General features: G+C 40.1%; 1 long non-coding RNA gene across 1 annotated transcript; it reads left to right on the top strand.

Annotated features, from left to right (window-relative positions):
- Positions 1 to 4,480: 4,480 nt before the first annotated feature.
- On the top strand, positions 4,481 to 15,078 carry LOC310709464. The gene is made up of 2 exons (XR_014527539.1): positions 4,481 to 4,580; positions 14,969 to 15,078. It is a non-coding gene; the product is annotated as an uncharacterized lncRNA (long non-coding RNA).
- Positions 15,079 to 15,382: the final 304 nt, after the last annotated feature.

Genomic DNA, 15,382 nt, shown 5'->3' with positions numbered 1-15,382 from the left:
CACACACACACACACACACACACACTTGGGGCCTCTTCAGACTAGTGTTTGTTTGTTTGTTTGTTTGCAGGTATATTCTGCAACATGTCCCTGATGGAATAATGGTGCATTACTAATGGGTTTATACTAGATTGTCTGCACAGCTTTCACTTTATTAGTTTTTCTGCAATGTTTCCTGAATGATATCACATTATTGCCATCCGGAGAGGCACTCCTGTGCTGTAGTGCAACAAAAGCAGGAGAAAAACAAACAAACATGGAACAGTTGTGGTTTTAAAAGTGAGAGGGTTTTAGCAGGAAATACAGGGCATGCCCCAACTGAAAATGCAGTATGTCTACTCCAAAACTGTTGCAGGCACAAACAGTATTGAAAGCGGTGATATTATGTATCACTACCCTGAAACCATCGTGAGCACAAATAATCATGACTTCGCAATCAAAATATATTTGGAGGGGGTCTTGCAGAGATACCATATTGGTTGTTCAGTGAAATTCATGGGCATGTATCCATGAATTACAACAATGAGTTACTATGCAAGGAACATCTTGTTGCTTGCAAAATTGCACTCCCTACACAATATTGGGTCAAGAACAATCCAGTTTGAAAATCAGGTGCCTTGCTTCACATTCTGGACAAAAGAAACACACACACACACGCAGACACACAATGGAAATACAGAATGCCTGGATGCCATCCTAGGTTGCTTCAGGCATTGAGGGGTTATTAAATCAGCCCTCAGAAAGATTTGTATTGTGCATTTCTGCCTCTTCCACACATTGTGTGGGAGTTAATAAGTAATGGGATGAGCATGATGGGATGAGGGAAGGCCCATAGGGTAAATGATGGAGTGGTGTAATTTAACAAGTCAGTGAAAGGAGCTGTTAAATCATGGCTAAATTATGCCGGTGTTTGCCAGAAGTCTTTCCCTGTATTCAAATGCTTTTTCATAAAATATTGAAATTTCTTTCAGCAAAGATAAATGAAGACTCACAGCAGCCAAGCAACTTAAAGCATTGGACTGAAGCCCTTTCTCCTTTTTTAACTGCATGGGTGAGGCAGCGCCATGGTGCATTTTCAAGGAGCTGAATCTATTGGGGGAGGGGACCAGTCCAGGACAGAGAGATTTAGAAGGCATATATGTGAGAGGATTTCATTTATTGAGTCTCTCACAGCCTCTGAGTAGAGCTGAGCCAAAAACCGTTTTCTTGCACTGCAAATAATATACTCACCTCTGAATCCTTTGAAAAGTATGCCGTTCAGGAGTCAGATTCCATGACCAGACCACATCAGCCAATCAGAATTTCTGTTTCAGTGCATTTTATTCAGTACTTTTATTTGACTTCAATCCACAAATCAAAATCCTCTGGGCAGTTGATAAGAATTAATAAAATACCTAAATACAAATAATATAAAAACTCAGCAAAAGCAAGCAAACATAAAATACCAAAACCAGCAAAAAAGGTCATATAAAACGCACTCCTTTAAACCACAAAAAGCTATTTGTGCCCAAATCTATATGAACTAAAATTCATAATTAAAATTAAAAGACTTGGAAGAATAAAATGGTCTTCACCTGGGACTAAAGAAAACTATAAAAACTGGTATGCATATGAATTGCTTGATAGCAATACCCTTCTCCTGCAGAATGGAATTTTAATTTTTCCTATTACTGTTTTACACATTTTAAGTTGCTGTATATTTTAGATTCCTTCAGTATTGTTTCAGTCATGTGTGTACTCTGCCCAAGGACTATTCGGAAAAGAGTAGATTATCAATTTTCTTATTCTTCCTGGAAGTCTTTGTTATACTGATCTGTAAAAGTGGGCAGATATATGCAGAGTCTATTCTCTATTAACTTATTAGCTTTTCTTTGCTGTAATATAATGATTTCAAATGCTGCATGATGTTTTTAACAAAAGATGTTGAAAATAAATAAATATAACGGAAGTACCAGGTGAGCCTCTCTGAGGAGGATGTTCTACAACTAGGGTGGGATGGGGAAGACAAAAAGACCCTCATAATAAAATATGGATGAAATGAAGATATAACCCAGTGTTCACCTCAAGAAAAGCCTAGCCCTTCAGCTGCTGCTACTTGGTGCATATTTATATGTGAAATAAATAATTCTGGTATAGAATGGACCTGCACGGAAGTTTTGTCCGATTGCATCACGGCAGTGCCTTTCCTTATTTTTGTTACAGCTCAGAGTAAAAAGCAATCTCTGTCTTGCAAAGAATTGCTTTGGATTTTGAGACCTCGGGGAATTAGACTAGGCCAGGTAATTATCAGGATGCATCCAAGAGTTGAATTGAAATTGACTCAATGGGCAGAAAGCAATACAATGCATTGAGATAAGAAAAAGCAGAATTAGAAGAATAGCTTAAAAGAGATTGCCTGGCCTTTATCAGGCTTGCAGACTCTTTTGAATTTATTTGAATATATATGCTTTAAAGATTATGTTTTAAACTGTCATCTCTAAAATGCTGACCTCTTTGTAAATCAACTTTCCTTGTGAGTAGTATAAACTCCTGTGTACCTAAAAAGGTGAAGGGGGGGAGAGAGCCACCCCTCACTCAAATATTTATACACACACTTTTTCTGTTTTGTCCTCATTTGAATTTCACATTTGGTGGTAATGAGATTCAAACATTCATTGTTGGGCTAAATCCCATGAAAGATATCAGGAAAAGATGAGAGTGAGATGGACAGCTTGGGGCTCGCTTTAAAAAAAAAATCAAAGTAGTACAGGTTTTCAAAGCATAAAGTTGTCTTTAGAGGCTGCCATGGAAAGGATGTCAGACAGGTTTTTGTTTTTTGTTTTACTTAATTTATGAATCACTTCCCATGATGCATCCCAAAATGATTTATAATATAATAACATATATAAAAAGCTAATGTATTATGAAAACATTTAAAACTATTGCAGATATAAAACAATTATTTTAAATATATATATGTAATTTTTTTAAAAAACAACAGCATATATGATCAGTTCTCAGCAAGATTTTAAAAGGATAAAGATTTTAGAAGGTTTATTGAAAGAGGCAGGTCTTCAGCAGGAGCTGAAAAGAGAATGTTGTGTTTATTTATTTGTAGATTTATTTCATTAAATTTATACACTCTTTGAATGCAAAACAACCAAACAAACCTCAAAGTGGTTGATCAAAAGAATAAAACAATAAAATTATTAGCAAAAGCAATTAAAAACAACAGTTCAAAATATCCTAAAAATTAAAATCGGCAGTAAACTGGAAGCAGATTGAAAGACGTATGAACATTCTAGATGACAGGGTAGTCTTGTCTAGGGCCAGTTCAAGACATTTTGCTGCCTGAGGCAAAGGAAAAGACGGTTCCCCTACCCAAAGCACATACAGAAGCCAGTTGGATTGGCAGTTGAATCTCACTTCAATACCAGTAAAAGGAAAATATCTTCCACTGAACTTGAGGCAGCCAACTAGCATAGCGGGTACAAGGCAAGTCACATGCCAATCACAGTTCTACTCCTTCCCCAGTGGCGTAGCGTGGGGGGGTGCAGGGGGGGCCGGCCGCACCGGGCGCAACATCTGGGGGTTAGGGTTAGGGGGCGCAAGTCCATGGGTTAGGGGGCGCAAATCCACGGGTTAGGGGGCGCAAATTACTTGCCTTGCCCCGGGTGCTGACAACCCACGCTACGCCACTGCCCTTCCCCGCCCCTCAGTAGCTGCCACCTGAGGCCACTGCCTCACTCTGCCTCATTATAGGGCCAGTCCTGGACTTGTCTAAACAACAACAACACTATTATTTATATCTTGCCCATCCAGCTGGAATCCCCCAGACACTGAAATGAGTTTCAGTGAAGGCACCTGCCTGATATCAATAGGCAGGAAGTTCCAAAAAGTAGATGCTGCCACACTGATGGAGCGATTTCTTAGAAATGTGTAGCAGGTATTATATGTGAGTCTTATGCCAGTGTAGTCCAACTGCACTGGGAATCAGCCAGTTGAGTTGGATATATGCTGGATCCTAACTCACTCATCCCATCAGATCTGGGGTTTGGATTGTTCCCCAAGAGGCAAAAATATAAGGATAATATTGGGGTGCTGGATTGATGCTGATTAGGAAAGAGCTCTGGGTGCATATATATTCCTCTCATTCCCCTTCACTTCTGTATTTGAAATTGGAAAGACACACATTATAAGCCCATTCCTTCTCAGAAGGAAACTGCTTTTTTCAAAAGGATGCTCTGAAACTTCCTGTCGCTCAAGGAAGTGTAGAGCACAAAACAATCATTTAATTTTCCCTCTTTCCATCTCAAGCAATTACTCAACTGCAGTCAATGAGATTTTGCAACAGCTTGTGGCACAGTGCTGCAGGAACCAGAGTTTTAAAAAGAGGCTGGTTCCACACACACCCATGGGCATTTGCATTATATTGGGCCATTTACTTAGGAGAGAGCTTGACCTGAATTATGTACTTACACTTATTTAAACCTGCTATTGAGGATGATGGATATTTTGGTTCACTTTATAGCCGGCTTCAGAAATAAAGTTCTTTCACTTGGGGGCAGAAGGAAACTCGCAAGGATTTAATTTTAAAGTAAGTTATTTGGAAGGGGAGATCATCTATTATTGAAGGTGAAGTGCCAGGAGGAAAGATGGTGACAGAGATTTTAATTCTTTGCAAATCCTGCAATTTCATTACTTTCCTCATTGAATATTTATGTCGCAATGCAACATTAGCACTAGCATCTCTGGGCCTCCCAATTATTATTGCTAGATAACTTACAGGCCGATTGACAAACTAGTGAAGCCAGGGTGTTTGGGAATTGAGCCAGTTTAATCTTACAGGAATTTCCATTGATTGAACTAGTTTGTAGATCTCAGTCCTGGCTACTTTTGCTAGCAAGCGAATCATGAAATGATAGAGGCAGGGTTGCACTTTTAACATGATGTATTATTGTGTAGTAGTGGAATGATTACTTGCCTTCCCCTCACTCCATTCCAGTTATTCTTTAGGTTTTCGGGAATAAATTCTACAATTAATTATGGAATTGGAGTCTGCACAGTTTGCAGTTGCTTCAGCTCAAATGGCTTATGACAGGGGGCATCTGGAAGTTTGAGAACATCCTAAAGGCAGCTACCAGTGGCGTACCAAACCACAAAATGGCAGGATGGTAAAAGCTACCTCCAGTAAATAAAAATGGAGCCTCCTAAATTTGCATGACTCCCATTATATGTAGCAAAATGTGAAATTGATACACTCTCAGCCAATGCATCTCCTTTTGACTTCTACCACTAGGAAGCAGCAACAACAATAATGAAGGAGGTAAAAGGTGGTCAGGTGACAGCTTTGCCATAGTTGATGTCAGGAGCGCTAGTTAAGAGCAGACTGACATGATGGATAACAATGTAGGGAAAAACGACATGTAAGCATTAATGAGTCTGAAGAACTCACCCAAAGAAAATACACTATACAGGAACAATTGGCTGGGGGTGGTAGTATGGTGTTAATTTTAGTAGTGCTGTGGCTTTTCTTCCTGAGCTTAAACTTAAAAGAAGGGGATAGAGACAATAGAGTGGCTTTTAAATTGTTGGCAGGAAGGACTGAGTTGGTTGATGAGATCGTGAAGAAACCTTGACAATAAGATTTTAGAATTCTTGCTTCCCACATACACAATTTTCACACAAGAATTCAATGGTAATAGAGCTTTGAATTTAACCGCTGAGAATTTGTGTAGTGTTTTGATGAAGGTGGGCTACTATGCATGACTTACCATGGCAATTGTGCATATTTCATGGTCTTTACAGATTCCAAAATAGTTGAAAGCAAACTCCCCATGTTGCTCCAACATCCAATCCAAGGTATGGTTAAATTAGAGGGGGAAATCAGAGGGAGAGGAATTTGGAAGTCCCAACCTTCACTGCATTACTAGTCAAACCAGGTAGGATGCCAAAAAGTCTTGCTACACCCTGGTAAAAAGGAGATGTGGTTTGGGGTTTGAAATAGTAACAAAGTTTTATTAAATACAGTTAAAGGATCTGCACGCAGGTGGCAACTGCTAGGTGAGCTAAACAAAATAGTGTGAGATCCCATAAATCTGAGGCACTGGAACTATGCTTATGTCTCAAATTTTGCAACAAACTGCCTTGGCTCAGGGCCTCAGAATAGCTACTTATAGCTCATTCTTGCTGGCACATCAATTGCGCTGAGGAAATTCTGTCCTATCTGCATGCCACAAGCTGTGCCAAGAGAGTAGAATAAGTCAGAGGTGGCTCTGGCGAAGCATAATCAGTTTGCCTGCACTGAGCACCGAGCAGAGAGAGCACTGCAGGGGGCACAGCAACAGCGATGAACAAGGGAAGAGAGGTGGGCCCCCAAACCTTTAAAGCCCCCTGAACACTGAACAAGTACAATGTGGAACGTGGTCACAGTGTAATCATGGCAAATCTTGTTGCATGATTTTAAGCATTTTAATTATTAAATGTAGCAGTGGATAAAAAACTGATGAAGCCTCATAAACATAATTGGTATTTATTTTCCCACATGGCAACACCAACTGCATTATGCTTTTTCACACGTACCCATTTTGAGTTGTGACAAGTGTACTATTGATCTTTTGTGCTCTCCTAAACCTGCTTTTCATTTTAAAAATAATGCAGCTTGGGTTCCTAATAAGTTTTCTATGTATTATGGATACAGCCTGTGAAATATTAGCAATTTGTGCATGTTATGAATGGGTGACAGCTCTAGATAAAGGTCTGTTAGTCTGTGGTTTATTAGGGCAAGCAGTCTATCAGGGTCACACCAATCTCGGTCTGCCTTCAGCCAGCCCTTACCTGCCTGCATCCTTACTTACAACAAATAGGGGATATCTCTGGCTGCCATTGGCTTTGGTTCCCACTACTATTTGTCTTATTGTCTTCTTCCCTAGCAGTCTCCATGGGCACCAGTTACCACAGCTACTAGTTATCCAGGGAAAATGCTAGGGGCATGACCAAATTATTTCCAAAAGGTGTCTACATGTTGGATGGGATTTCTGTTCACATTTATCAATTGATTGCATAAGAGATAGCATGGATTACATTTGACATGCCATAACTGTTGCATTTTTATTCTTATAAACTAGCAGTATACCGAATGAAACATCAAGTTTATCAGGACAAAACTTAGTAATGGAACCCTTTATTAGAGATAGGACCAGAGCAGGCTCTACTATTAGACAGAGAAAGGTAGCCACCTGCTGGGGAACAGAAAGAGATTGCAAGGAATTAGCGGACATTGCTGTGCATGCCATGCAACCTGTCCTGCTTCCCCTAAACTAGCCTGTTGCACCTTGAAAAACACTATCCTGTCACTAGATTCAGCTTCCAGTCTGGTTGGCTTCTGTACGTAGAATGGGGAGGAGACGCCATCTTGTTATTTGCCTCAGGCAGCAAAATGTATTGGGCTGGCCTTGGACAGCTCTGAGAGTGAGATGGCATCTGTACTTTATGATATGTTCCAGATCTTGTAATATGAAAAATAATTGATGCAGACAAAGTGGGAAGGGGGACCATTTGTAGTTTGTAAGAGCTTTTACTGAGAGCCTTACATTTATTTAAATTCTACTAATGCTTACAATTGATTCTGTGGTGAATAACTGTGCGACAGAAACCCCAGGACTATAATCCCACAAAAGCCAACTTCTACTAACTGTTATGCATATTTATGTTAAACTGCTCATTTTTGTTTAATTACAGCCCATCATACTTCTCAAAATTCAGTCAGACTTTAACTATATCCTTAGGAACAAAATAGTTCTTTGATTACAGATAAATTAGAAACTTTTATTAATTAAACAGAGCACATTTATAGTAACTGCAGACAATCTAGGAGAAAAGAGGTTTAAGCCTCCCTCAAAATTCATTTCTCTCGCTTAGTTCTCTCATTCAGATAGGCACGCTGCATGAGTTTACAAGTTGTTATTTTTGAATGTATTAACACTCTCAGCAATATTCTTCTTGGAAAGATTTGGGAGGCAAAGATTAAAGCACAGATCTCTGGCAAATTGCTTATTGAAATTAGCTGTCTTTTGCGAGGAAAAACTGCTCAGATTCAAGCTAACATCCAGTCCTCCAGCAATACATTCTGACTTTCATATGAGAAAGTGCTTGCCTGCCTGCCGCTTAATTTTTATAAGCTCGAAGGGAGCGCATTTGCTTGGAGATTGCATGACAAGCAGAAACTGAAATTTAGGAGCTTTACAACATTTTTACTGGCTGATTTGATTTTTATCACAGCGACGTGTATTTTTTTTTGTCCTTACAATCATACTTTGTTCTGCCTTACTATTTCACTGGGACAAATCCAACTGAATTAGCCATTTTATATTACAGCTGTCAAAAAGAGAAGTGTACTTTGTACCCTAGTGAAGGAAATTTTACTGTGCCATCAGTGCTATTATGAAAGAAAGTCAGAACAATCATTCTCACCCCTGATGATTCATAGGCCTTAAATCCAAAATGGATTGTTCAGATCATTCAGGTTCAGTCTCTTGCATATCACAGGGTGACTCACTGTCAGTCGAATGCCATAGAGGGCCTGGATTTTTACAACTTGAATAACTCAATCTAAGATCAATAGATTTGTGTAACACATTTAGATCATATGTGTAATTTGCACAGTTTGCACAGATCTATACTAACAGCCATGACTTCCCTTCAGAGTATCCTAGGAAAGGCTGTTGGGAATTGTAGCTGTAAACTATAGTTCTGAGGGAAGTTGTAACTGTTAACATGGTGTAAACGTGCTTTAAATTATAGTGTGGATTTGATTATGGAAAAAAGAGTGACAGAAGGATGGAGGGAGATATCGGATTGATTAACAATTCATAGTTCTGGATTTTTGGATTTCAAAAGTTCTCTTAAACAGTAATATTAATAGGTGCAAAATATTACACTGAACTTAAATGGAGATGTTCTGAAGCCTCTATGTCCAAATTAGGCTTTACCAACTTAGAATCTTTACAACTCCCATCAGACTCCCATGGTTGTTCTGATTGGGGCTGAAGAGAGTTCTAACCCCAAACACCTAGCAGGCAGCAGTTTGGGGAAGACTGGTGTAAATGGTTAGTTCAAAATGTGGAGTGGATGGTGAGCTCAAATTTGAAAGTCGCAGAAATGTTGAACAAATAATTTGAGAGCAAATGGAGGATGGAAGTTATTTGAAAACGCTGAGTAGGGAGCCCTGAAATAATTATTCAGCACCACAACCTCAAAAATGCAATCCTCTTTTTATATTGATAGAAGAAGAAGAAGAAGAAGAAGAAGAAGAAGAAGAAGAAGAAGAAGAAGAAGAAAGATAACCATTTGCTGCAGCTACACAACTACACATTCAGTTCAACAGGGAATAATAATTATATTAAGTAGGAGGAAATATGCAACTTGCAGTGAACTGAAATAACTAGGAGTTTTAAACAACTATAGTGTAGGCAAGAGGTTCTGCTATGTGTTTTGTGCATGGATGTGTGCATGTGACAGAGAGCAAGAAAGAAGGATTTAAAAATGTTGCAAGAGGTTCAAGAAACAATTTGAAATTTATAATTCCATGAGTTCAGGTTTACGAATATTTCATTTTATCAAGGGGATCACAGAGTGGGATAGTGTATATCTGACTACAAATCTGGCCTTTCCCGACATCTTCCTTGGAAAAGCTCCCAATATATTTTCCCCTTAGGAACTTTAAATCATTACTGATTGCATTACGTTCTGCAAGGCTGGAATGCTTCGGAGCACCCTGCGGATTTTTAAATCAGTCACCTCATGCTTAATAGATAGCCCCATGTAGAAAGATGTGTAGGTAACAGTACTATTGCGTAAAAAGGTTTTTTTTTAAAAAAAGAAGGTAAAGGACCCCTGGACGGTTAAGTCCAGTCAAGGCGACAGTGGAGTTGTGGCACTCATCTCGCTTTCAGGCCAAGGGAGCCGGCGTTTGTCCACAGACAGCTTTCTGGGTCATGTGGCCAGCATGACTAAACCACTTCTGGCACAACAGGACACCGTGATGGAAACCTTCCCGCCGTAGAAGTGCCTATTTATCTACTTTCACTGGTGTGCTTTCGAACTGCTAGGTTGGCAGGAGCTGGGACATAGTGTAATATAGTGGCAACAAGAGTAAATACTGGGAAGATGTGTTGTGGGTAGTGGTTAATGAGCTGGGGTTGTGGGCAGAATCAGATTATATTTGACCCCCCTCCCAATCTGTTTGAGCACATCTGCTCCTCCTACCAACCCAAACACCAGCTCTGCCTTGATTGGCGTCAGCTGTCAATGGGCAAATGGGATGCCTGAATACTGCCTGCACATGTATCCTGTCCAATGTACATAGACAAAATGTCCATAGTAAACAACCCCCCCCCAAAAGGGAGCAATTGCATGATTGTTGCCTGTACACATTGTATTTCATGTGTGTAGGACATAACTGGACATGTCTTCACCATGTGAATGACCAAGGCTGGCAGAGGCAGGGCCAGTGTTCTGGATGGGCAGGGAAGGTTGGCCGGCATGGTCTTCTCCATGCAGTGGTCTTGTAAGGAGGAAAGTGCCTACCTGCCCCAGGAATAGTAAATAATGGGATAAGTGGTTGCTGTTATCATGTACCTTACACTCTGAAACATTTTGCAGGATCTGAAGAAGGCTGAAAGTTCAACTGACTCCTACTTCTTTTTTAATCTAACTATGATGACAACTTTAATACCGGCATTTTAGATTCTTCTTCCTGGAACCAAGCAGAAATAACTACACCAAACTTGGGGAATGTCCACCATATTCTTAAACACTAGCCAGCCACTGTGCTTACCAAAGTGTTGTTAAGTGGTATCTGAAGTCTACCGTAATTCTGCCCTAGTTCTCAGTCACAAGGTGGTGGAGTGGGGAGGTCTGTTGAAACCTATGCCTGTTCCCAGACTACAAATGTGCAATTAGTTTCACAATACGGTCCAGTTACAATGCCCTATCATGAAAAGAAAGCCTGGCAGTATCTCCCTTGGCAAAATTTGATTTGCCTTAGATAGTGTTAATTTAACCCTTCAGAGCAAACTGTCAAGTAGGGTTATTTTTCTCCAAAATCTGATCTCTAAGAAAGAACTGGCTTAGAATTTATTTATTTTTTTGCTTCCTTTCTTTCCTTCTACTATGTCTCTGGGCTTTCTTTAAATTCCCCTCTGCTATTTGCTGTGTCTGGGCAAGCCCTTCATGTCTGGTATGCACCTTAAGACAGAATTATCAGGGGAAGTGATCATTAGATAGCAGGTGGTAAAGTCTCTCTCTCTCTCTCTCTCTCTCTCTCTCTCTCTCTCTCTCTCTCCTCTTTCCACTGGTATTCACCCCCACTCCTACCTGCCACAGGCAGAGCCTGTGCAAAGACAGGCACCGACACCACCATACAAGAAAACATCTGATGATGCATGCAGCTGGAATACAACCATCCTCACCCATCAGTTGTTGTTTTTGTTTCATATTAAGACAAGCAAGATCTTCAGGGACCATGACTATGACCATACTTCTGCTGAGGGACTTCTGCTGGTATATCTCTGGCTCAGCCAGGGTGTGGGATAGCATAGCTCAGGCAGGAAAGTCCAAATCTACCAAATCTAAACTCTTATGTCCAGCTGGATCTTGGATTTGAATTGTGCTATAACAGTAACACATTGAATTTAGCTCAGTGATGGACTGGAATAATAAGCAACGTGATATACGTAGGACTGCATCTGAAGATGGTGTGGAAACTCCAGCTGGTGCAGAATTTAAAGGCCAGGTTGCTCACTGGAACAAGGCAGTTTGAGCATATTACTCCGATCCTGGCCCAAATGCACTGGCTACTGCATAGTTTCCAAGCCCAATTAAAAGTGCTGGTTTTGACCTATAAAGCCTTAAACACCACAGTACATCAAGGACTGCCTTTCTCTATATTAATGAACCTATCTTAGGCCCTTCTTCAGCTACCTCCCTCATGAGGGGTCCATAGAGTGGCGACACAGGAATGGGGACTTTCTGCTGTGGCTCCATTGGTGAAATGCTCTCCCCAAGGAGGTTTGCATGACACCTTTGTTACATATCTTTAGATGCCAGGCGAAAATATTTCTCTTCAACCAGGTGTTTGACTGATTAACCTTCTATGGCTTTTAAATGTGTCTGTGGGAGGGAGAGTTACTGGTTTGTTTTACTTTTGCTTAGTTATGTATTTTGTTTCTTCATGTTATATTTTTAAGTTGTAAAGCACTCTGTAATCTTCAGATGAAGGGTAGTATACAAATTTAATGAATAAAAATATAATACCCTGCCCTCATACTTCCATATGTTTCAAAGAACACTGGAGATATGGAAGTTGGATTATGTTGTGTGTTTGTGACATTGGGGGGTATAGCCCCTCAAGATCTTCTTAGCCCCAGCTAAAGTCTGTCCATTAATGTTTTTCTTGACACAAAAACAGGAGAAAAGAACTCCCCATAGAATTCTGCATCTTCAAAAGGGTCTAGTGTTTAATTAGAAGCAAGGTCTCTTCCTTCAATGCTCCTTTGGGATTCCAGAGGTAGAGTCAAAAACTGAATCTTCGTCTGAGAATGTTCAAGCAATTCCTGAACCAAAGCCTTGAAGAGCAAAGGAGCAGCTTTCATCAGACAAAGCCCAAAGATGTCAAAGATTTCCTATAGAGGGATCCAGCAGCTGCTTGTTAGGAAGGTCAGATGAATGTTAGCAGAAGTGGTGCAGTTAAGATATTTCAAAGCCTAATACCCATGTGGGTGTTCCAATTTGAATTTTGTAATTCATATTTTTGTTTTGGATTACAATTTACAAAACAGAAAACACAAGACAATCAGCTGGAATATTTTTACAAGAGCTATTCAAATAGGTTAACAAGATAAGACCAACCGCAGAGTTAAGCTGAGTAATTATCTATATGCTTCAGCTTGCATTCTAGAGAGGAAAATGAACCAACCCAGGTTTTGTCCTTTACCTTTTATTCAGTCTAAACAAAGGGCTTATCCACACTTACTTCCCCCTCCCTCCTGTGCTTTCCAAGTACTGTCCACACTTAATAGCTCTGTGTCTGAATGCCCTTTTCTTTTCTTTTTTGTTCTGTAGCTTTCCCTTTCTGTGGAAAACACAACTTTGTATTTGCTCCAATTCAGCTTTAGAGAGCGGGTTTTCTCAGGGAAAGCTGTGAAGCAAAAACAAAAGCAGGGAAGTGCTCAGACATGGAGCATTAAAATGCAAACTTGTGCCTGGAAAGAGTGGGACAAATGGTATGTGTGGATGAGACCAAAGATGTGTTATTTTTAAGTGGAACAATTAAATCCCTTCTGTTTCATTATCTATATATGAGTCAGAAAGAAAGGACATAGGGGGAAAGAAGGAATAAGCGGAAACTGACAATGAATGAAGTGGCCAGCCAAGTGTTAGGGAAGGAAGAAAAAGAAGAATAAGTGGGGGGTGGGAGGGAGAGGAAGATGGACTGAAGAAATAGTCCAATTCTTCAAGTGGTTGCTACACCTTCTGACCCCTTAACTTCTCTCACCCTTCATATATCCTAGTGCCTATTAGAATGCTCTCTTGTAGCCAGTACTGAAAGGCACAGGAGCCAAGTTGCATATTACAGTTGTCACCCTAGCAACAGTATCTCACACCTGAGTTTGACAGCAGGGTTGTATTACTGGCCTTTAACAAATGGATAATGAGGGGCACCACGGAAAACTTGAAGCCTCCCAAGCGTTTGTAGCAGTTTAGGTCAGCATGTGAGGCAGGGGTTGCAGAGGAGAGGAGAGGATTCAAGGAGACAGTGTGCGATTTCCCAGGATTGACTTGATTTCCTGATTGGTACATTTCAACTCATTTGTAGGCTTCTCCTGAAAAGTGCTAGTGAAAGGGCCAGACATCTAAGTACATGCAGTAATGAGTTCATGGAAAAAAGATAATGTATGCTGGAGTGTGGAGCTCAGGTTACCCCTCTTGTCACAACTCTCTTCATTATGAAAAATCCATCATTCTGGCTCCATTGAATAGGTAAACTAGCAAAGGATTCCAAGACTCCCCAGCACGGAGGCAGATTTTATCTTGCCTGAGGCCAGACTAGCTTAACTTTGGAATGCACGTTAAATCCAATAAGTGCAGGAGTTAGTTTAGTAAGTAATTTAAGAAGACAGTACACTCCCTCCTCCCTCCTCACTACCTGTCAAAGTCCTGTAGAGGAGAATAAAAGAGCTGTCGAGGCCTCAAACTCTCTCCCCCACCACCATAAAAATGCAAGATATAAAGTAAGATGAACACAAAAAGAAATGTCTGGGGTTTGATTTGTGGCTTCAGTACACATTCTATCATGCTGCCTAAGCTTGGTTTTGATTTGGATACTGAATAACCATGCTTAATAGTCACAAGAAATGTTCAATTTTGATTATTTGGGCCTTGAGCTTAAATCCAAGGGTGCTTTTCTAGAAGCAGGTAATCTCTTCAACTCAGGCCTTTTCTGACTTAGCAGAAGAGTGCTGTGTGAGAAAAATGACCCAAATCTAGAGATGGTCTTCCATTCGTACAAGATTATTTGAAATTGTGTCTCCTAAATTTCTATATTTTGTGAATAGCAAACCCTACAGACCAGAATACATATAGTTTAATATAAACCCATGTAGCAATGTGCATGCAGTTCTCATTGAAATGGAAACCACACACAGCAGTTGCTTTCAAGCATAGATACTTTGAATCTTCAAGAACACAGGATGCCTTGCATTCCAATGGGGACGGCATGTGCTCTAGCCCTTAGGTGCTACTTTCCCAGTGTATGATGGTCAGATGCAATGGAGGAACCAAGCTCCCACACCTGCTACTGGATTACTCCTTAACTTTATATAGATAGATACAATATTTCTTATAGGGCAATAACTATATCAGTAAAGGTCTTGTTTCTTTTTTAAAGGAAAAACTTATGTGACTTTTTCTTTTCTTTTCTTTTGAGGAGAGAATTCCAGACAACTGTAACTGCTCCACTGTGGAAGGCAAAAAAAGTAAAAGTGCCAATGTCCCCTCTCTGAACATATTATTAAAGGCATGGAGATGCTATATCCTTTACTTAGTAAGGTTTACTGAATGCTTTGTTCACTATTATCCATTTTAAGTCTGTGGGCCTATAGGAGAAATCAGCCAATACTAACCTCATTCCATTGCATTTTCTCCCTCTTTTAAGAAGAAATGTTCTCACTTTCTTTCTAGCTTTTCCTGCCTGTCTATAGCCTTAAGCAAGTTTCTCCAGATAAACCAGCCTATAATAGCATAGGAGGTTTTAACAGTCAATCCAATATATTAACTGCAGCATAAAGGGTGTTACTATTCAGCCCCAGGACTAACTGTCTCTCTGGGGTTCTTTTAAATACTC

Source organism: Podarcis liolepis (genome assembly GCF_965112155.1).
Source record: "Podarcis liolepis genome assembly, chromosome: 6".
Taxonomy (NCBI): Eukaryota; Metazoa; Chordata; class Lepidosauria; order Squamata; family Lacertidae; genus Podarcis; species Podarcis liolepis.
The sequence above is the reverse complement of the archived record's forward strand: the minus strand, read 5'-3'. Positions and strand labels throughout refer to the sequence as shown.